The sequence below is a fragment of the Pelobates fuscus genome, chromosome 3 (assembly GCF_036172605.1).
Source record: "Pelobates fuscus isolate aPelFus1 chromosome 3, aPelFus1.pri, whole genome shotgun sequence".
Taxonomy (NCBI): domain Eukaryota; kingdom Metazoa; phylum Chordata; class Amphibia; order Anura; family Pelobatidae; genus Pelobates; species Pelobates fuscus.
Window position 1 is genome coordinate 292,876,425 of NC_086319.1, and position 21,290 is coordinate 292,897,714.

Here is a 21,290-nt window from a genome sequence, read left to right on the forward strand (position 1 = left end):
AAATTAAATTAAATAATTGTTGCTGTTTAAAAGAAAATTAGGTAATTTATCTGGAAGACTTAAATTGCCAAGAATTAACAATGATCCAAGGAGAAATAGTAAACAAATTAGTGGATAATACTGGAAAAATATTGTAGTATTTTATATATTATATTTATTGTGTTGATCGCATTGTGCCTATAATCTAAACTAGATATCAGCTGCCATTATCCTGACCATTAAATATTTAATGGTTCACATTAGAAACTACTACATTACTTGCAAGAAAGTAGGCTATTTCTATGGTGTAATTTCATTTTATTTATAATTTATAAAAAATATATATATTTATAATTTTTTTAAGCTGGGTGAATTTTATTCCTGCTGTTTAAACAGCAACCCATCGCATAAAGCACTGTCCGTGAATGTGTTCAAAGGCAATCATAAACCACTCTTCTGGCACTTTTCAGGAGGTGGTAACATGAATTCTCATTATTTTATTTATTACTGGTATTTATAAAGCGCCAACAGATTCTGCAGCGCTGTACAATTAGTGGAGAACATACAATATACACAGACAAACACAAAAGGTAGATAGGACGCTGCCCGTAAGCGGAGATCTAGCCATTTAAGCTCTTTTATACAAAGTGCATAGCTAGATAGCCCGTGAGCTTACAATCTAAAGGATACTGTGGGGATTTGAGACAAGAGGTAGCAGGGGGGAAGAGAGATTATAAAGAGAGAGTTCTTTTCATATGAGATCGCAATTGTTCTAGAACTTTTTCTTTAAATCAATTCGGATTACTAATGTTACTCTCTGGGATATTTTTAATTTCTACCAAATTACAAGACGCACAACTTTCAATACCTGTCCATATACACAGGGCCTTAGATGCAAGCCATACCTGAATATTTTAATCTGCTTAATATCGAAGTACAAGAACATTACAGTGCTGTCTGCGTAAAAAAAACTATTTTAACCGCATAAGCCTCACTCTTCAATGCAAATATTGGTGTTCTAAGAAATAATTTGGTGAGGACTTGTATATAAACTGGGATTAGTTTGAGGAACCAAATAACCTGTAGTAAGCAGTGAATGCAGGGCAAAAACAAAAGGTATTTATTCACTAAACCACGAATTGTTGTAAACTGACAAATGTAGGCCAAAAAAGCTATATTGGGCACATTTTTAGTGAACAAGTCACAAAATAATGTGTGTGAGCCAGAAAAGTGATTCTGGAAGAAATTTTTATATACAATGCCCTAACACATTAAATTTTATACATTTGCATCAATACAGATTTATTTTTTTATTTTTAGATTCTATATATTTAAGTCGAGTTACTGATGGGATTAATGGGTCATTTTGTTTATTATTTATTTAGTGTATTTTATGTGTTGAGCAATAGTTTGTGTAGACAGAGCGCCCTCATCTGGCCTGGTCATGCCTGTTGCGAATGTGTTGCACGTATGCTGAATAGAGCAACGGGAATTAATAGCATATATAAGACCCGCACAAGATTATTATCTTCACCAAACTATGTACAGATTTAATCTCGTTAAAACAACTGAAGATTATTTAGTACTTAACTTTCAGGCTTATTTACTGAGGTGAGAATTAAAACGGAATTTCAAATGTAAATCAAAATAGCCTAAACTGGAGACATTATCAGCTTTCAGTTCAGCTAACTCTGATCTAAAATATAAAATTCACTTTGAAATCTGACTTTAGGAATACTTCTGCATGTTCCAATATCACACAATAAACCTTAAGTGTCATTGTATGCTCAGATATGTCAACTGTGGAAAGGTGCCCTATTTATGCACTTCTATAAATTTTCGCTGACATTAATGTATTGATATACTGAAAGACATCATTGTTAAAACGGATGGTGGCTAAAATTGATTGCTTGTAATTTATTCCGGATCTGCTGAGAGAAGTAGTTGGACAGCTACAGCATTCTTCATTTTCTGGAAGCTCCTATCTCTACCAGATGCACTGAAGAAAATTATAGAGATTTCTAAAATGTCCCTGGAAGAATTGGCCAAACTAGTTTTTTTTTTTGCGTGAAACGATTGACCATTTTATCTGATATTTGTAATATGGCAGGCAGTGTGCAATTTTGGTATCACAAGGTCACTTGCAAATTCTATATACAGATAAATAATATAACTTAAATTATTATTATTTTTTTTTTAAATTGCGCACGGACGTAGACCTTGGCCCATTATGTAAAGCCTGCAAAATGTACGTGCCTGGAATATTTTTCTAAACAGAATTGTGGACATAAAGACAATGCATGGACGTCAGAAGAAGAATGAATTGTACACAAAAGTGAGTGGGAGCTGATTATGGCTTATTAAAGCAAATGCTGAGGCAGTTGGTGAATGAAGGCAGGATATGAAGTAGACCCATTTAAAAAGAAAAATAAAAAAAGTTTAATTTTTGTTACGGGTACTGTCGGGAGTAGGATTTTGTCTTTGCGGTGGTGAAGCAGAACTGGAAGCATGTTATTTTTTAGCTATCCTATAAAACTTACATAGACCCTGAAACACATTCAGAACAACTCACAATTTGTATCCCTAAAATAAATGAAGCACTAATTAGATTTTACAAAAGTCTATGGGGTTTATTAACTAAACACCCAATTTATTAAATTGTAAAGCAGATTACAAAATATTAGTTCAAAAGTCTAGCTGTGACTATAGTTGAGAAATTTCCCATCTCCACTATTTTTGTAAAAAGTTAGTTTTCTTTCCCCTCCACTAACCCTTACGTCTCTTCTAAACATATAATACATTCTAGAAATATATGGAAGTGTAAGTGAAAACTATACATATTATATAAATATATTAAACTATGTTGTATTTTATTTTATGGACAATATTCCTTTCGCACTGCTGAGTCCGTTATGACTGCTGTTATGGTTTGAGAATCGCAGGACTCGGCTGAATGTGGTGTTGAATTTTCAGCTGCAAGGTTAAGTGATGAGTTCCAAATAGTTAATTAGGCTAATTCCGCATGGCACTATGCCAAGGAAGTCTCTGATTGGCACATTGGGTAAATATTGGCAAACAGTAAATTTGTCTAGTACCTAAGAAGTACTATGGCCAAGTTGCCAAAAGTTTAAGTCCCTGTCCCTCTTTATCCATTAGGGAATTACTGAACAGGTACTTAAGGTGTGACTTTACAATTGTGATTTATGTGATAGGCTCGGTAATAAAACAAGTTAAATGATTTAAAACATGTATTTCAAAGATAAGGTACAGAAGTTGGGTAAGGTTTCCCTGATAAAAAGAACACACCACCGTAATGGATGTTATAATGAATATATTTATACAGATTCAGGAATAAATGGGCAGGTTGGAAAATAGGACGGTGTATGATTCTGGAACTAATACCTGGACCTTGTCCAGAGAAAACATAGCTGTGAGGTTAAATTGCCTCTACGGTGTTTAGATAGGGGCAAATAGCAAACAAACATTCATATGCTCTTATAAGCAAAGGTGGATTATTACATCTCATATGTAATACTATGTAGGGTCCATATATGGACTAGACTGTCCAGTCTTTATATAGACCCTACATAGTATAACACATCATATGTACTAATCTGTCTTTGCTTTAAACCTGCAAACATTAATGCAAATCATCCTCTAGTGTCTAGTCACTAGAACATGATTTGCATCAATGTTTACAGGTTTTATAAGGGTAATGTTAATCTGTATCTGTGTAATGGCTATAGAAATTCCTCCGTTTTCATATGTCATACACTCAAAGCCATGTAGAAACCGTATGGGGCATTTGACCTTTGGTGTGAAGACTGATGTGGATCTATCTGTAACCCCTGTCCAGCAGTAAAATAGAACTAGGGTGACGTAGTTGCATGAAAAAGGTATTTTCAAATAGGCTGTAGACAGACGAAGCTGGTAGAAGAAGAGTGATATTCTGGTTATGGAGGATGAAGGTGGAGGATGCCAGTGTGTGCATGCAGGCTGTTAATAGGTGTTTGTCTGTCTGTAAAGGCTGTTGGAGGGTGATGATCACTTTTTGGAGGGTTATATTGGTCTCTTCATGGAGGCTGGTGGAGGGTGATATTTGTCTCTTTATGGAGGGTGGTAAAGGGTGATATTGGGATCTCTGTGAAGGCTGGTGAAGGGTGATTTTGAGCGCTTTATGAAGGCTGGTGGAGGGTGAAATTGGGCCACTTTATGGAGGGTGGTGGAGGGTGTTATTAGGTGCTTTATGGAGGCTGGTGGAGAGTGATATTAGGCGCTTTATGGAGGCTGATGGAGGGTGATATTAGGCGCTTTATGGAGGCTGGTGGAGCGTGAAATTGGGCCCCGTTATGGAGGCTGGTGGAGGGTGATATTAGGCACTTTATGGAGGCTAGTGGAGGGTGATATCAGGCACTTTATGGAGGCTGTTGGAGGGTGATATTGGGCCACTTTATGGAGGCTGGTGGAGGGTGATATTGGGCCACTTTATGGAGGCTGGTGGAGGGTGATATTGGGATCTCTGTGAAGGCTGGTGAAGGGTGATTTTGAGCGCTTTATGAAGGCTGGTGGAGGGTGAAATTGGGCCACTTTATGGAGGGTGGTGGAGGGTGTTATTAGGTGCTTTATGGAGGCTGGTGGAGAGTGATATTAGGCGCTTTATGGAGGCTGATGGAGGGTGATATTAGGCGCTTTATGGAGGCTGGTGGAGCGTGAAATTGGGCCCCGTTATGGAGGCTGGTGGAGGGTGATATTAGGCACTTTATGGAGGCTAGTGGAGGGTGATATCAGGCACTTTATGGAGGCTGTTGGAGGGTGATATTGGGCCACTTTATGGAGGCTGGTGGAGGGTGATATTGGGCCACTTTATGGAGGCTGGTGGAGGGTGATATTGGGCCACTTTATGGAGGCTGGGGAAGGGTAATATTAGGCACTTTATGGAGGCTGGTGGAGGGTCGTATTGAGCACTTTGTGGAGGCTGGTGGAGGGTGAAATTGAGCCCTTTATGGAGGCTAGTGGAGGGTGATATCAGACACTTTATGGAGGCTGTTGGAGCGTGATATTGGGCCCCTTTATGGAGGCTGTTGGAGGGTGATATTAGGCCCCTTTATGGAGGCTGGTGGAGGGTGATATTGGGATCTCTGTGCAGGCTGATGGGGGATGATATTGGTCTCTTCATGTATGGTGGTGGAGGGTGATATTGGGATCTCTGTGAAGGCTGGTGAAAGGTGATTTTGGCTGCTTTATGGAGGCTGGTGGATGGTGATATCAGACACTTTAAGGAGGCTATTGGAGCATGATATTGGGCCCCATTATGGAGGCTGGTGGAGTATGAATTGGGCACTTTATGCAGGCTGGTGGAGCATGATATTGGGCACTTTATGGAGGCTGGTGGAGGGTGATATTTGTCTCTTTATAGAGGCTGGTGGAGGGTGATATTTGTCTCTTTATAGAGGCTGGTGGAGGGTGATATTGGGATCTCTGTGCATGCTGATAGAGGATGATATTGGTCTCTTTATGGAGGCTGGTGGAGGGTGATATTTGTCTCATTATGGTGGGTGGTGAAAGGTGATATTGGGATCTCTGTGAAGGCTGACGGGGGATGATATTGGTCTCTTTATGTATGGTGGTGGAAGGTGATATTGGGACCTCTGTGCAGGATGATGGAGGATGATATTGATCTCTTTATGTATGGTGGTGGAAGGTGATATTAGGACCTCTGTGAAGGCTGGTGAAAGGTGATTTTGGATGCGTTATGGAGGCTGGTGGAGGATGAAATTGGGCCGTGGTGGAGGGTGATATTAGGCACTTAATGGAGGCTGGTGGAGGGTGAAATTGGGCGCTTTATAAAGGCTGGTGGAGGGTGATATTGGGCACTTTATGGAGGCTGGTGGAGGGTGAAATTGGGCGCTTTATAAAGGCTGGAGAGGGTGATATTGGGCACTTTATGGAGGCTGGTGGAGGATGAAATTTGGTGCTTTATGGAGGCTGCTGCAGGGTGAAATTGGGCCCTTTATGGAGGCTGGTTTGCATATCAAGCCTGTAAGAGACTGAACTAGATCTGTATGTGCAGGCAGCTATACTGGTGTGTATATATAGTATATGGACAATCTGATTGCATTTAAGGACAGCTAGAGGGTGAGGTTAATATTATAGGCACCTGGTAGTTAAGCAGAGTCTGTGTGTATTATGCCTTTAAGGAAGGGTAAACTATTTAGTTATGGGGATGAGTTGGTTTATGAGCTGCTTTGATCTGTAAAATAACATGATTGAGAAAGACAAACCAATCCATGTGTGAAATTGACTGGTTTAAAAGGCCTAGGGCTCACTTTCCAAAGTAGGATCACAGGTTGTCAAGTGACAAAATAAGTAGTGTCAGACTTCAGTCATAGAGACCAAAGATAGGTCACTCATAGGCTTACTATGTATACAGGTCAGTCAAAGATGAGACCAAAGAGTGTTAACCCTTCATATGCCTTAAACCCAGGATTACCATATCCACCATGTTTTCAGGGTTAATATAATGTCATATTCATAAGAACGCATTAAATGTGTTGCCCTGCATTATGTTTAATGCATATTCTGCTGGATTCTTTATTGCTCAATTACTTAATCTGATTCACCTTCTTCTGAATTCTATACACTACAGGGCAGCCCTTTTAATGTGCTGCCCATCAACAGATATACATGACATGTGTCCATGAAAACATGGTGCATATGGTAACCCTACCTTAAACCAGCCAAGGCAGGGATAGATAAGTCAGGTTCTCCTGTATAAACTACATGCATACCCATTGTATATAAATCGGTATAGTTAACCCATCAACTGCTTAGTTTGGTATCAGGTAATCATATTAGACAGAAAAGAAGTGTGGGAGCTGGAGTCCTCAGATTATGTAATAAGCTAAATTAGTATTACTGACAGTATGGACTTATCAGAAAATACTGTCTGTACTTTAGGAGAAGTGGTTGCTTTGAATATTTAGAATGGTTTTAATTCCATAAACTACGGAGAAAAATAAATATGTATATTTTTTTACAATACAGTGCTTAATGATGTTTTTTATTTTATTTCATTATTACATGGTTTATTCTGAACATATGTCATAATTGCAGAGGTGTCCCCCATCTTCTTTTAGTGTTGATAAACTAATGGTGGTCCATAGTAACTGCTACAATAAATATATTTTAGCTGTATGCATTAGATTCAATTTAGAACGCCAAAATACAGACCTGTGTATTATCAGGTCCACATATGTGCACTGACACATCTTATAAAACCGTAATGAACTTTTACATCACTGGAACCAGGGCTCGAGTCCTGCAGGAACGCATGGGAATGGCACTTTTTCCGAAGCAGGAACGCCATTCCCGCTAGTAGTCCTGCAGGACCTGCCCTGCTTCCTGCACGCAGTGGCCCAGCACACTCTGTGTTCCAACTCCAGCTGCACATTTGCGAAACCCGCGGTCGTCAGAGCATTGGCACGGGTTACCATGGCAACGCTCTGCACAGCACGCAGGCGAGTCTCGCGAGAGTTAGACAGAGCTGGAGAGGGAACACAGAGTGTGCTGGGCCCCTGTGTGCAGCGGCTGGCTCCCTCCACCATACCACCAGACCACCAGGCAATCTCCCCCCTCCCTGACAAGGTAAGAAGCAGGGAGGGGGGAATAAAACAAAAAAATATACACACATAAATTGAAAAAAAAAATGCTTCCCCCCCTAACACACACATCATCCAGCACACACACACATCATCCAGCAAACACACACACACACATCACACACATATCATCCAGCACACACATAAACACGTCATCCAGCACACACACACACACACACACATCATCATCATAGCCACACATACATCTTCCAGCACACACACATCAACACACATCACACACACATCATCCAGCACACACACACATCACACATCACACACACATCTTCCAGCACACACACATCAACACACATCATCCAGCACACACACACACATCATCCAGCACACACACACACACACTACATTTATTATACACACTGCACTCATAAAAACACACTACATTTATTATACACACTGCATTCACTACAAACACACTATATTCATTATACACACTCGCACTTACTACAAACATACTGCATTCATTATACACACTCTGCACTCACTACAAACACAGTACATTTATTATGCACACTGCACTCAGTACAAAAACACTACATTCATTATACACACTCACACTCACTACAAACTCACTACATTCATTATACACACTCTGCACTCACTACAAACACACTACATTCATTATACACACTCTGCACTCACTACAAACACACTACATTCATTATACACACTCTGCATTCACTACAAACACACTACATTCATTATACACACTCGCACTCACTACAAAAACACTACATTCATTATACACACCCTGCACTGCACTAAATTATTATTTTTTTTAGTGGAGGGCGGGGGGGGAGGAATCTTGGGTGAGTTCCCACACTTTTTTCCCCAGGACTTGAACCCTGACTGGAACACCTTGGGAAGCTGATTGGAAGACTGGCGCACCCTATTTTGGCAGCCACAAAATTCTCTAATCACAATTCTGAAAAACAAGGTCTCTGTAAAATCACAAAGGAATAAATTAATAATTCGTTTATGAAGACCTTTAATAAGTTCTAAAAAAGTTGAGGAAATAAAAGGCCAGACAAATTATCCAATTATTTTATAGGGAGTTTTAAGATGAATTATCAGAACAATAAGTCAGTGTATTCTCAATACCCACACTTAACGAAGATTCATGCTATGGCCTCAATTTAATAAGCTTTCCACATGATTCAATACTGTTAGAAACACTTTCAAAATAATTCATCTACAGAAACCACGATTAAAGTCTATTGGACTTTTTACTGATAAATCATTTGCATGGTTTTTCTAACCATGTTGAATCATTTGGAAAGCTTATTAAATTGAGGCCTTTTTTTATTTTATTTATTTTTTTTATTTTACAAATTACAGTCCTATCTCTTTCATAAAGCAAAGTCACAATTCTATTTTAACATTGTAGCAGCAAGATATAAAAATAATAACCAGAGCAAACAATAGCTTGTCCTAGCAGGAATTAGATACAAAATTAAAACAAGAATAACAAATGCAGGCCTTGATTTAATATTTTTAATATGCTTTTTTAATGACTTTGATTTTTGAATAGATTTAAAAAAAATAAAATATCAAAAATATAATAAAAAATATATTAATATATAAAGATATTGAAATATTTTGAAATATTAAATACTTATAAAAGTTGATCCAAAAATATTAAATCAAGGCCATAATATGATAACCAGGATCACTGTGGTCTTCACTGGAGGGGGATTTGTAGCAGAAATGCTAATAAAGTCCTTGATTTAGTTAACTTTCCAAATGATTCAGTACTGTTAGAAAATCTTTTGAAATGTTTTATCTACAAAAGTCACCATTAAAGTCTGTGAGATTTTTTTTGTAGATAAATAATTTGAAATGTTTTTCCTAACAGTTTTCAATTTGGAAAGCTTATTAAATCGAGGTCAAAGTTTGGATTATTTGGAAATATCAAGTATATAAAAGTCATAGCTATTGAAATTGTTGGTATGCAGTGGATTGGCTTCTGGTGACAATGGCAGTTATATTTATCTCACCTTTTTTCCAGCGCCATGCCTTGAATCACTGTATCTCTGTGGGAAGCGTTCAGCGTCTCCATGCAGAATGTCAGCAGCACTGACTCAGGAAGCACCTCTAGTGACCATCTGAGTGACTGCCACTAGAACTGTCCCTAGGCATTAATGTAAACTCTGCCTTTCTCTGATAAGGCAGTGTTTACATTAAAAAAAACTGCAGGGACAGGCTGTAGACACCAGAACAACTACATTAAACTGTAGTTGTTTTGGTGACTATATTGTCCCTTTAAGGAATATATATTTATATAAAATACTATGTTGTGAGAAAGCACAATTTGTAGAAATTAACAGTGAAAATGTTTAAAACACTGCATAAAATCTTGGTGAAGTTAGGATAATATATAAATTTTTCCACAAATTGCATCTATAGAAAACAAAATAGTTGACAATGCACACACAAGTTTAATCTTAACGTGGAAGGTGAGGATTAACCCTTTCTGCTGTAAACATAGCAGTTTCAGAGAAACTGCTATGTTTACCTATGGGTTAACCTATGGGTTAATCCAGCCTCTAGTGGCTGTCTCATTGACAGCCGCTAGAGGCGCTTCCGCGCTTCTCACCGTGATTTTCACAGTGAGAAGACGCCAGCGTCCATAGGAAAGCATTAGGAATGATGACGGAAGAAGAGGGAGGAGAGTCCCAGCGCAGAGGGATTAACCCCTTCCTCCCCCTTCAGCGCCACGGGAGTGGGACCCTGGGGGTGGGGGGGGGGCACCCTCAGGGCACTATAGTGCCAGGACAACAAGTATGTTATCCTAGCACTATAGTGGTCCTTTAATGAGCTTTGCAATGGCACCAAAATGTGGATAGAGATTTTGGATAGAGCGCAATAAAAATGTTTGGCTTTGTTTTATGTATTTGGGCAGATAAATACTATAGCCATTGCTGCCGCCAAGAGTAGTGAGAGTTTAAGGGTTATTTCTGTGTGTTTTATTAGATTATGTAGAATATATCTCCAATGAATTTCATCCAGTGGTTTGCTGAGCCTGATAAGAATTTTAGTAAAAAAAACTTGCAACTGTGTCCTTTACCCACCTGCACCACCTCAGCATTAAAGGGACACTATAGTCACCCAGACCACTTCAGCTCAATGAAGTGGTCTGGGTGCCAGGTCCCTCAGGTTTTAACCCTTCAGATGCAAACATAGCAGTTTTACAGAAACTGCTGTTTACATTTGGGGTTAATTCAGCCTCTAGTGGCTGTCTTCTGGACAGCCACCAGAGGCGCATCTGCGACACTGGAGGCATATTTCGCCTCCACCGCGCAGAGTGTTCATAGGAAAGCATTAAAACATGCTTTCCTATGGACACTTTGAAAGCGCGCGCAGCACTTGCCGCGCATGCGCATTCGGCTCCACTGACGTCGGACGGGGGGAGAAGAGGTCACCAGGCCCGAGGGAGCCCGGCGCTGGATTAAGGTAAGCTGCTGAAGGGGTTTTAACGGGAGGGGGACCCTGAGGGTGGGGGCACCCTCAGGGCACTATAGTGTCAGGAAAACCGCTATGTTTTCCTGACACTATAGTGATCCTTTAACAAAACAAAACAAAAAAGTTGTGCTGGGCACAAAAAGTATGAGATTGTAAAGCAGTTGCCAGTTCTTCAGCTAATGAAAGGTGTGTTTATTTCCATAAGGTGAGGGTGGAGAGCAAAGATGTAGCAACCTACACACGTTGCTCTTCACTGCGCCTTGGTGTCTTATCAATGTATAATTATTTTGTCTGACAGCGCGAACAGGGAGAAAATAAGCCTCAGGTATCCATGATTTGGCTTACTTTCGATAACTGATAATTCTTATATAGCAGAACCAACATTACCAACACAAAGAGAAGATAACTAGGAGATGCCTTGATTTGTGAAAACAGTAATATCACACGATGGAAAGTGAAGGAGTGGAACAATTATATACGAGGAAGTGCCCTGACGGCATGAGTTTTAACTTTTCGCTTTTCCTAAATGTTTGATATGATATGTATCAATTGAAGACACAGCGATATTCATGCAGTAAAGAGAGACAGTTTTAATTTACAGCTGAAGTTTTTAATTAACTATTACATGTAATAAAGAGGAAGATAGGCTAGTTCTCCAGACAAAATGGAACTATGTGCACAAACTTGTACAGGAAGTTAAAACTACAGCCTGACGCTTGTACAAAAATTGTGGTCCAATTTGCTGGAAACTGAAAATTAATTGTTCGAATATAATAGAGAGGAGAAAATATTTTGTCGCTTTGACATTATTTTTGTTTCGGGATTAGCTGTTTGTGTTGATCTAATAGTAAGAGTCTGGAACAATTTACATATCAAGCATAATGAGGCCCAAAAGACCACAGGAACAAAATATTTTAATAGAAATAAGAAACACAAAAATGAAGTGGACAAATGCTTGTCCGCATATGTTTCTTCAAAAGGAAAAGTAATACAGGAGGCTAATGCACAAAGTAAAGAGGAGAACACCTCCAAATAATGCAGTTGTATCTGCAGAGCATAAAGAGGTCAAATTTTCAGTTGGATTACCTGGACTTATGTCTAGAATTGTTGTTCTGCAAACTCAAGGAAGAAATATACATCAAATCGGACAGCGTCAATGACAATATAATTAAATAAGGATAAAGAATTAAGATAATGGAGATAAGATCGAAAGATTAACTTACAGAGCAAATTCCCAAGACCAAGAGAATAAAGATCTGGAAAAAAAGATTAACTGACCTGGAGAACAAACCAATAGAGATGTAAGATGTAAGAATCAGAGCAATTTCCATCCGAAAATAAATGGAGGACTTTTTCAGCTTCTTGGACTCACAACGGATAAAAAAACGAATATTCATGAACATTGTCATAGGACTTTCAAACCAGCTAATATATCAGAACAGGCACCCAGAGAAGTGATCACTTGCTGTGACTCATTTAAATTTAACCCCTTAAGAACGGTGGGCGTTCTATGCCATCCTTGGGGACCAGGCTCTTAACGCCAGCGGGCGGCATAGAACGGCATAAGCTGTAACTTACCTTCACAGCAGCTCCTGTCAGCTCCCTTCTCTCTTCTCCGGTGCGTGCAGCTCCCAGGTCAGCTCCCTCTGCAACTCTCGCGGCCGCGCGGAGCGTTGCCACGGTAACCCGTGGCAACGCTCTGACCCCGCAGCTCTCGCGAGAGTTGCAGAAGGAGCTGACCTGGGAGCTGCACGCACCGGAGAAGAGAGAAGGGAGCTGACAGGAGCTGCTGTGAAGGTAAGTTACAGCTTCCTGCCAGCCCCCGGTCCATGTCTGTATTATGGCAATGCAAATTGCCATAATACAGACAACTGACTCGAGTATAAGACGAGTGAGGGTTTTTCAGCACAAAAAATGTGCTGAAAAACTCGTCTTATACTCGAGTATATACGGTATATACGTATATATCACTATATATATATATATATACACCTATATATAACTAAAAATAATGTAAAAAAACTTATATACATATATATCTATACATATATATATATACACACGTATATATATAATATTTCTACGTGTAATAATTTTACATAATTAGGTCATTTTATTAATCACAATTTGCGGGACCTGCCTGACAACCCAGGTCAAAAGTCCAGGGAATTTAATTTGCTAGCACTATATTTAACCCTGTAACTTTCCAAGACACCATAAAACCTGTACATGGGGGGTACTGTTTTACTCTGAAGACTTCGCTGGACACAAATATTAGTGTTTCGAAACAGTAAAATGGATTACAATGACGATATTGTCAGTGAAAGTGTCATTTTTTGCATTTTTCACACACAAGTGGCACTTACACGGACGATATAATTGTTGTGATACGTTTAACTGTTTTGAAACACTAATATTTGTGTTCAGCGAAGTCTCCCGAGTATAACAGTACCCCTCATTTACAGGTTTTATGGTGTTTCCAAAAGTTACAGAGTCAAATATAAGGCTTGCGTTTCAGTTTTTTCACATTGAAATTTGCCAGGTTGGTTATGTTGCCTTTGAGACCGTATGGTAGCCCAGGAATGAAAATTACCCCCATGATGGCATACCATTTGTAGACAACCCAAGGTATTGCAAATGGGGTATGTCCAGTCTTTTTTAGTAGCCACTACTTTTTTAGTAGTCACAAACACTGGCCAAAATTGGCGTTCAAATTAGTTTTTTGCATTTTTCACACACAAAAAAATATTAACACTAACTTTGGCCAGTGAAAATAGGAATGTCCCACAACCCACAAATTAAAAATGTATTCACACTTTTTAATTTGTGGGTTTAATAAAATTTCTGTTATTCGTACATTCGGATGCTTCCGAATTGCCGAAGTGCCGAATTTCCGAAGTGCCAAACCGAGTTGCTGAAGTCCTAAATTGCCAAAGTGCCGAATTTCAGAAGTGCAGAACCGAAACAAATTGCTGAAGTGCCGAATTTCCGAAGTGCCAAAATACTTCTGATTTCTGAAAAGTGGCAAAGGGAGGTAAAATTAAGGGAATGATGACAGGAATCTAACCCTTACCCTAACCCTACTCCTAACCACACCCCTAACCCCTAACCATACCCCTAACTCTACACCTAACCCTACCCCTTACCCCAACCTAACCCTAACCCTTACCTCAACCTTCCTCTAACCTTACCCCAAACCCTACCCCTAACCCTAGTAGGGTTAGGGGTAGGGATAGAGGTAAAGGTAGGGGTAAGGTTAGGGATAGAGTTAGGAGTAGGGTTAGAGTTAGGGGTAGGGTTAGGGGTAGAGTTAGGGGTATGGTTAGGGGTAGAGGTAGGGTTAGTGGTAGGGTTAGGGTAAAGGTTAGGGGTAGAAGTAGGGGTAGGGGTAAAGGTAGGGTTAGTGGTAGGGTAAGGGGTAGAAGTAGGGTTACAGGTAGGATTAGGGGTAGAGTAAGGGGTAAGGGTAGAGTTAGGGTTATGGGTTAGGGGTAGAAGTAGGAGTAGGGTTAGGGTTATGAGGTATGACTGGGGTAGGGGTAGGGAATTGCTGAGGTCCCGAATTCTCAACGTCCCGAATTTCAGAAGTGCCGAAGTCCCCAATTCCCGAATTTCGGAAGTGCCGAACTTAATCAAATGTTTTGCCCATGCACACCCCCATGTTTTATGTATATTTGATTGAGATACTATGATTGACACTGTATTAGTTTTATGTGTATAATTGGTTAATAGGTATCTAACCTTAAAGGGACACTGTAGGCACCCAGATCACTTAAGCTAATTGAAGTGGTCTGGGTGCTGTAAACCATTTGCACTAAGTGCTGTTTACATTGCAGCTCTACATCTGCCCCCAGTGGCGAAGCCTTTCACAGGAGGAGGAATGTCCTGTCCCTGTGTGCAAAATGATTTTATGTCTTATGTGTTTGTATACTAAGTGTTTGCAGTCTAGGGTATGAGATAGAGGAGGGCATGTTTACTAGAGCTCTGACTGATTATTAGGGCAAGAAAAAATATACACAGAGCAAATTCATCTTATAAATGAAACATGATTTTAGACTTTTTTGATGAAAGAACACATTCATGTATGTGGTCTACAAGAAACACACTGGAGATAGATTGACAATAAAAATATTAAATCCAAAAATGTTCCAACTATATAAGGGCTTCAATGTTATATAAAAAAAGAGAGGTGCTGCAACTATTCTAAGAACTTTCTAAGAACCTGGATATAGATATAAGATACTTGGATTTGGATAGAGACGGTAGATTTATTATAGTGGTAGTGGAAATTAATAATGTATTGTATACCTACTTAACTTATTCACACCAAACAAAAGGCCAAATAGATGTATTACTAAGTTACTGGAGATAGTTCACAAGTTAAGACAAGGTTCTTTGGTGATTTATGGAGATTTTAATCAGGTTCTTGATCCACATCTAGATAAATAAGCATTTAACTTGCTACATAATAAAAAATAAATAATACATGTAAAACAGATAAAAAAGATTTAGTGAAATGGATAAAAGGGTATCTTTGTGGGATATGCAAAGACCTGTACACCCATATGAAAAATACTTTTTTCTCATTTTTCTAAAAGGCACTTTCTTACTCAAGAATTGACTTACTTTTGGGGAACTCTACTCCAAAGAACATAGAGGATATTTTTTTAAAGAAACTGTTTGGTCAGACCATAATGTGTCCAGGCTCGGAACTGAAAGATTTACTTTTAAGCAATAAAAAATATATAGAATTTATTAGTAATACGATTGATATATTCTTTAAAGAGAATAAAATGGAGGATAATAATTGGTGTACTTTTAAAAGTGTAATTAGCGGAGTATTTATTAGCCTACAGGCCAAAAATGAAAACAATCTGAATTTCCTAATGTATCTAAGTTATACATGGATGTAATGTCTCTAAACAATATGAATAAAAGGCTCCAGATAAAGAATTTTCTGAAAAATCTATATTATTCATATTAATACATACCAAATAGAAGAGCAGTTACTCTTTAAAGCAATGAAAAATATTAAAGCACTAAAAACTAAATTTCATTATAAAGGAAATAGAGCAGATAAGTTATTAACATATAAACAAAAAAAAAATAATTAAAAGATATATAAGATATACGACTGAAATAAATGAGTTCTTATACATACATTAAAAGGGAAGGTTTTCCAAACCTATTATGAAACATTATATAATTTACCGACCCTACCCCACTTATAAATATGGACAAATACCTAATCAGCTTGGTTTTTATAAAAAATTGCAAAACCTTAGTTAGACTTATTATATGCCCCTTTTAAAAAAGAAGAGGTCAAATTAGCAATTACAAGATTGAAAAAAGAAAAAATTGCACAGACCAGATGGGTTTAATAATTTTATTACACATTTAGAGATAAATTATCAGTCTATTTAACTGACAAATTTAAATATATGATATCTAAAGCTTAGATTGCATCAAAACTATGAGGAGTAGATATAGTACCAATTCCGAAGAGTAATAAGGACCCCTTGATGATTCATAATTATAGACTTATTATATAATTATTTAATACAGATATTAAATTACACTCTGCAGTTTTTAGATTCCAGACTGAAGGTGATTATCCCAATTCTAATTACTTCAGATCAAGTGAGCTTTGTTCTAGGTAAGCCCTTAATTAATAGCATAAAAAGAGCTATATACACTGTAGATTGAGCAAATAAGAGCAAAATTCCCTTCTTTTTGTTGGCCTTGGATGGAGAAAAGACTGGGTCAATTGGAAATTCTTAAGAGCGACTTTCGGGACATTCGGTGTGGAGGGAAATATAAAAGAAGCAATAATGTCTGTTTACACCTTCAGCACGGTTAAAGGCACACATTTTACATCTAATTGGCTTCCAGTTTCATATAGAACCAGGCAAGGGTGCCCATTGTAATCCCTGCTGTACACAAGAATACCCTCTGAAAACTTGAAGGCTTTGTCACTTCAGACATTTGAAAACTTGATTGAAAACATAGATTGGAAGGAATATTTGAAACATGACCTTATCACAATAACATTTATCTTACAGGGAGATTCTATGAAGTCCTTTCATTACTTATGTTCAGAATTAACAATATCTGAAAGATTTTTTTAAACTATATAAGAGTAAAATCCTTTCTAAGAATATTTTTCAGTGATGAAACCAGGAAGGTTAAATAAAGTTTATTTGGCCAAATGAATAACAAATAAATAATCTCAAAATGTCTGCAATTTATTATTGAATTACAGGGTTCCTTAACATCCCAGCTATAAAAAAATGGGAACAAGATTTGAGCATAAAAATAGGTCAGACATTATGCTATGATGCTTTGAAAGGGTCCTGTGAACTACATTTTAAGATAATAAGCAGGAGGTATCTTGTACCTAGTAGATTGGTAAAGATTTACCATGAGTCCATATGCTACCTACATACATATGTGGTGGACTTGTTCAATTATTGTTCATTGTTAAAGGACCACTATAGGCACCCAGACCACTTCAGCTTAATGAGGTGGTCTGGGTGCCAGGTCCCTCTAGGATTAACCCTTTTTTTTTTTATAAACATAGCAGTTTCAGAGAAACTGCTATGTTTATACTGAGGGTTAATCCAGCCTCCAAATCCTCTAGTGGCTGTCTCACTGACAGCCGCTACAGGCGCTTGCGGGATTCTCACTGTGAAAATCACAGTGAGAGCACGCAAGCGTCCATAGGAAAGCATTGTAAATGCTTTCCTATGCGACCGGCTGAATGCGAGCGTGACTCCTGCCACGCATGCGCATGCAGCCGATGACGTTGCAAAGAAGAAGGAGAGGAGGAGGAAAGCTCCCCGCCCGGCGCTGGAGAAAGAGGTAAGTTTAACCCCTTCCTCCCCCCCGAGCCCGGCGGGAGTGGGTCCCTGAGGGTGGGGGCACCCTCAGGGCACTCTGGTGCCAGGAAAACGAGTATGTTTTCCTGGCACTAGAGTGGTCCTTTAATGTTTGGAATGATGAGGAACAGCAGTGGAAGGTTGTATCTTTGTGGAGTTAAAGGGCGAGCTGATACACTTCTCTAAACAAGTGTGATTTTTAGAATTTTTTCAAGAACTGCAGAGAAAGGCAGAGTCAAAGTGACGGAGAGGGCATTCCATAAAGAAGGAACGGTCCTGGAGAAGTCCTGCAGGCGGCAGTCTGAGTTGTGGAAATGAAAATGGGATAGTAAAAAGTCATTGGGAGAGTGCAGTTGCTGGAACATATCTGTTAATAAGCAGGGGCATGGTTATGGAGAGCTTTGTAAGAAAACACCAGTACTTTGAACCAAGTCTAGATGAAACAAGAAGACAGTGTAGAGACAGAAACAGAGTGAGGTTTGAGACTTGCAGGATTTAAAGTAGATGATTGTGGAAGAGGCCTTCACTGTGGACCTCGACACTTTTCAGGCCAATAAACAGAGGGTTTCAATAATCATGGCTGGAAACAGTGAGGGCATGGACAAGCTTTTTGGACTCATGGTTTTACCTTTAAGCAACCACAATCACTTCAGAGTTATGGTCACAATAACTGTGTTTTTACCTTCTGAAATTAAACTGTCAAAATGAAAACGAATACCCTAAAACTGATCCAACTATCAAACTTTTGGCTCATGATATCTTATTTCCAGTTGCCAGCAAGTGCTCAACTAAAATGTTGTGTTTTTTTTTTTAATAGCATTATCGGCAAGTCCCAAGATTTACATGAGACCAAGTTATTGGATTTGCTATTGATAACATTCAACCTGTGATATAATCATAAAGCAAGCAAAATCGACATTTCGTTTTCTGTTAATTTCATGATGATGACATATCTATCTCAAGATTGCATGATTAACAACGATAACAAAAGTTTTATGTGGTTTTAATGTTGATAGTGTTTTCTAACTTTGGCACCATTACCAGCAGAAGAATACATTTCTGGATTGTGATCTAGTTGAAAACAATAACACAATGACGGCTGCATGGAAATTAAAACAAGTACATTACTGTGATCAAGGCCTTTGTCGGGAAACTGAATAGAAAGCTATTCAGTGAGGTTTATTTACTAAACACTGAATTGTAGAAAACTGGAATCCAAACTGCAGAATTTAGGCAACAATATCTTGGGGGAAAAAAAATCTTAATTTCAGCTCTAGCCACAAGTTTAGCTCAGTGGCGGATCCAGAACCTGATCTCAGGAGGGGCACTTGTAGATTATTTAAAGAAATAATCCAGGCACAATAACCACTACAGCTCAGTATAGTAGTTATGTCGCCAGTAGTGCCAGGATCCCATCCCAGAGTAAGTAGTCAAACCGTTTAAGAACAGTTTGACAACTTACCTGGGGTCTGCTGGGATATTGGGCATAGGAGCAGTGGTATGTGTTAGGGGTGAAGTGTGTGTGAAAGGTGCAGTGTGTGTATGAGTGGTGAAGTGCGAGTGCGTGAGGGCGGCAGTGTATGTCAGGGTTGCAGTGTGTGTGTGTGTTAGGGGGCAGTGTATGTGTGGGGCAGTGTGTGTGTGTGTGAGCGGTGCAGTGTGTATGTGAGGGTGGCAGTGTGTGTGAGAGTTGCAGTGTGTGTGTGTTTGGGGCGGTGTGTGTATGGGGCAGTGTTTGTGGGGCAGTGTGTGTAGTGTGTGTATGGGGGCAGTGTTTGTGGGGCAATGTGTGCAGTGTGTGTATGGGGGCAGTGTTTGTGGGGCAGTGTGTGTAGTGTGTATGGGGGCAGTGTTTGTGTGGCAGTGTGTGTAGTGTGTGTATGGGGGTAGCGTGTGTAGTGTGTGTATGGGGCAGTGTTTGTGGGGCAGTGTGTGTAGTGTGTGTATGGGGTAGTGTTTCTGGGGCAGTATGTGTAGTGTGTGTATGGGGGTAATGTGTGTAGTGTGTGTATGGGGGTAGTGTGTGTAGTGTGTGTATGGTGGGCAGTGTTTCTGGGGCAGTGTGTGTAGTGTATGTATAGGGGGTAAGGGGGCTTTTTTTTTAAATTAAAATAAAATTAAAAATTCATGTCCCCCCTCCCTTCTTACCTTTACTGGGATGAGGGGGGACATTTCTTCTTTCTTCTTCAATCCCCTGATTGTCCGGTGGGGATTCCCTGGTGGTCCCAGTGGTGGTAAGATGAACTCTAGTCCAGCTACAGGGCTAGAGTTCACTGTCACGATATTTGGAGCATTGCCGTGGTAACTGCGGCAACGCTCCAAATCTCGCGAGAGGAGGACCCGGAGGAGCTGCAGGCTGAGCTCCCGGGTCCTCTCTCCCTCCCCAGCCGGCTGCTAGCACCGTGCCTGCGGACCGGAGAGGGAGAACTCTGATCTCCCCTCCGGTCCGCAGGCACATTGCAGGGCTGGCACTTGGGCAATGCCAGCCCTGCATTAGCCGGCAGGGAAGAATCTCGGGGGGGCAATTGCCCCGTTGCCCCCCCCCCCCCCCCCCGAATCCGCCACTGGTTTAGCTATATTTTTGCATGAAAGTTGCAATTCAGTTTTAAATTCACTAACATTCAGTGTTTAGTGAATAAGCTTCTGTACAGCTTGGTGTTAATCAAATTTAGATTGATACATCAGTATGCAATTTTTAGTGTGTGCATTATTTCAAATACATTTTTTCTGTTGTTATTATATCTCATCACTATGGTAACTAAGGGAAGGAAATGTGACAATTAACTTCCTGTTAAACAGGAAGGGCATTTGTTGTATCACTAACCCTGTAGTCAACAAGATTTATTACTAACTAAAATATTGTCAGTTTTGTCAGTGTGGGACAAAATTATCCCAGTTAATAATTACAGTAATATCAAATTATGGCCTCAAGTTTCTGGATAAACTTTTTAAATGATTTAATATTTTTGGATAAACTTTTCAAATTATTGTTGTTGTATTTTCTGATAAAATTTTAAAATTATTTAATATTGTGAATAATGTTTTTAATATTTTTTTAATATGTTGATATGTTCTCTTATATATGATGTATTTTTTGATATTTGAATATTTTGAAATTTACAAATAAAAATTATAACAATAAATTACATTATTTGAAAGCATATTCCTCTATACCCCAAATTATGATACAGTTTGCTCATTCAAGAATGTGCTGGGGTCTGGGGTGCATATAGTATTACCTAGCTCTATTATACTAATGATATGTATATCAGAAGGGTAAAAGACTGAGCTAAATCTG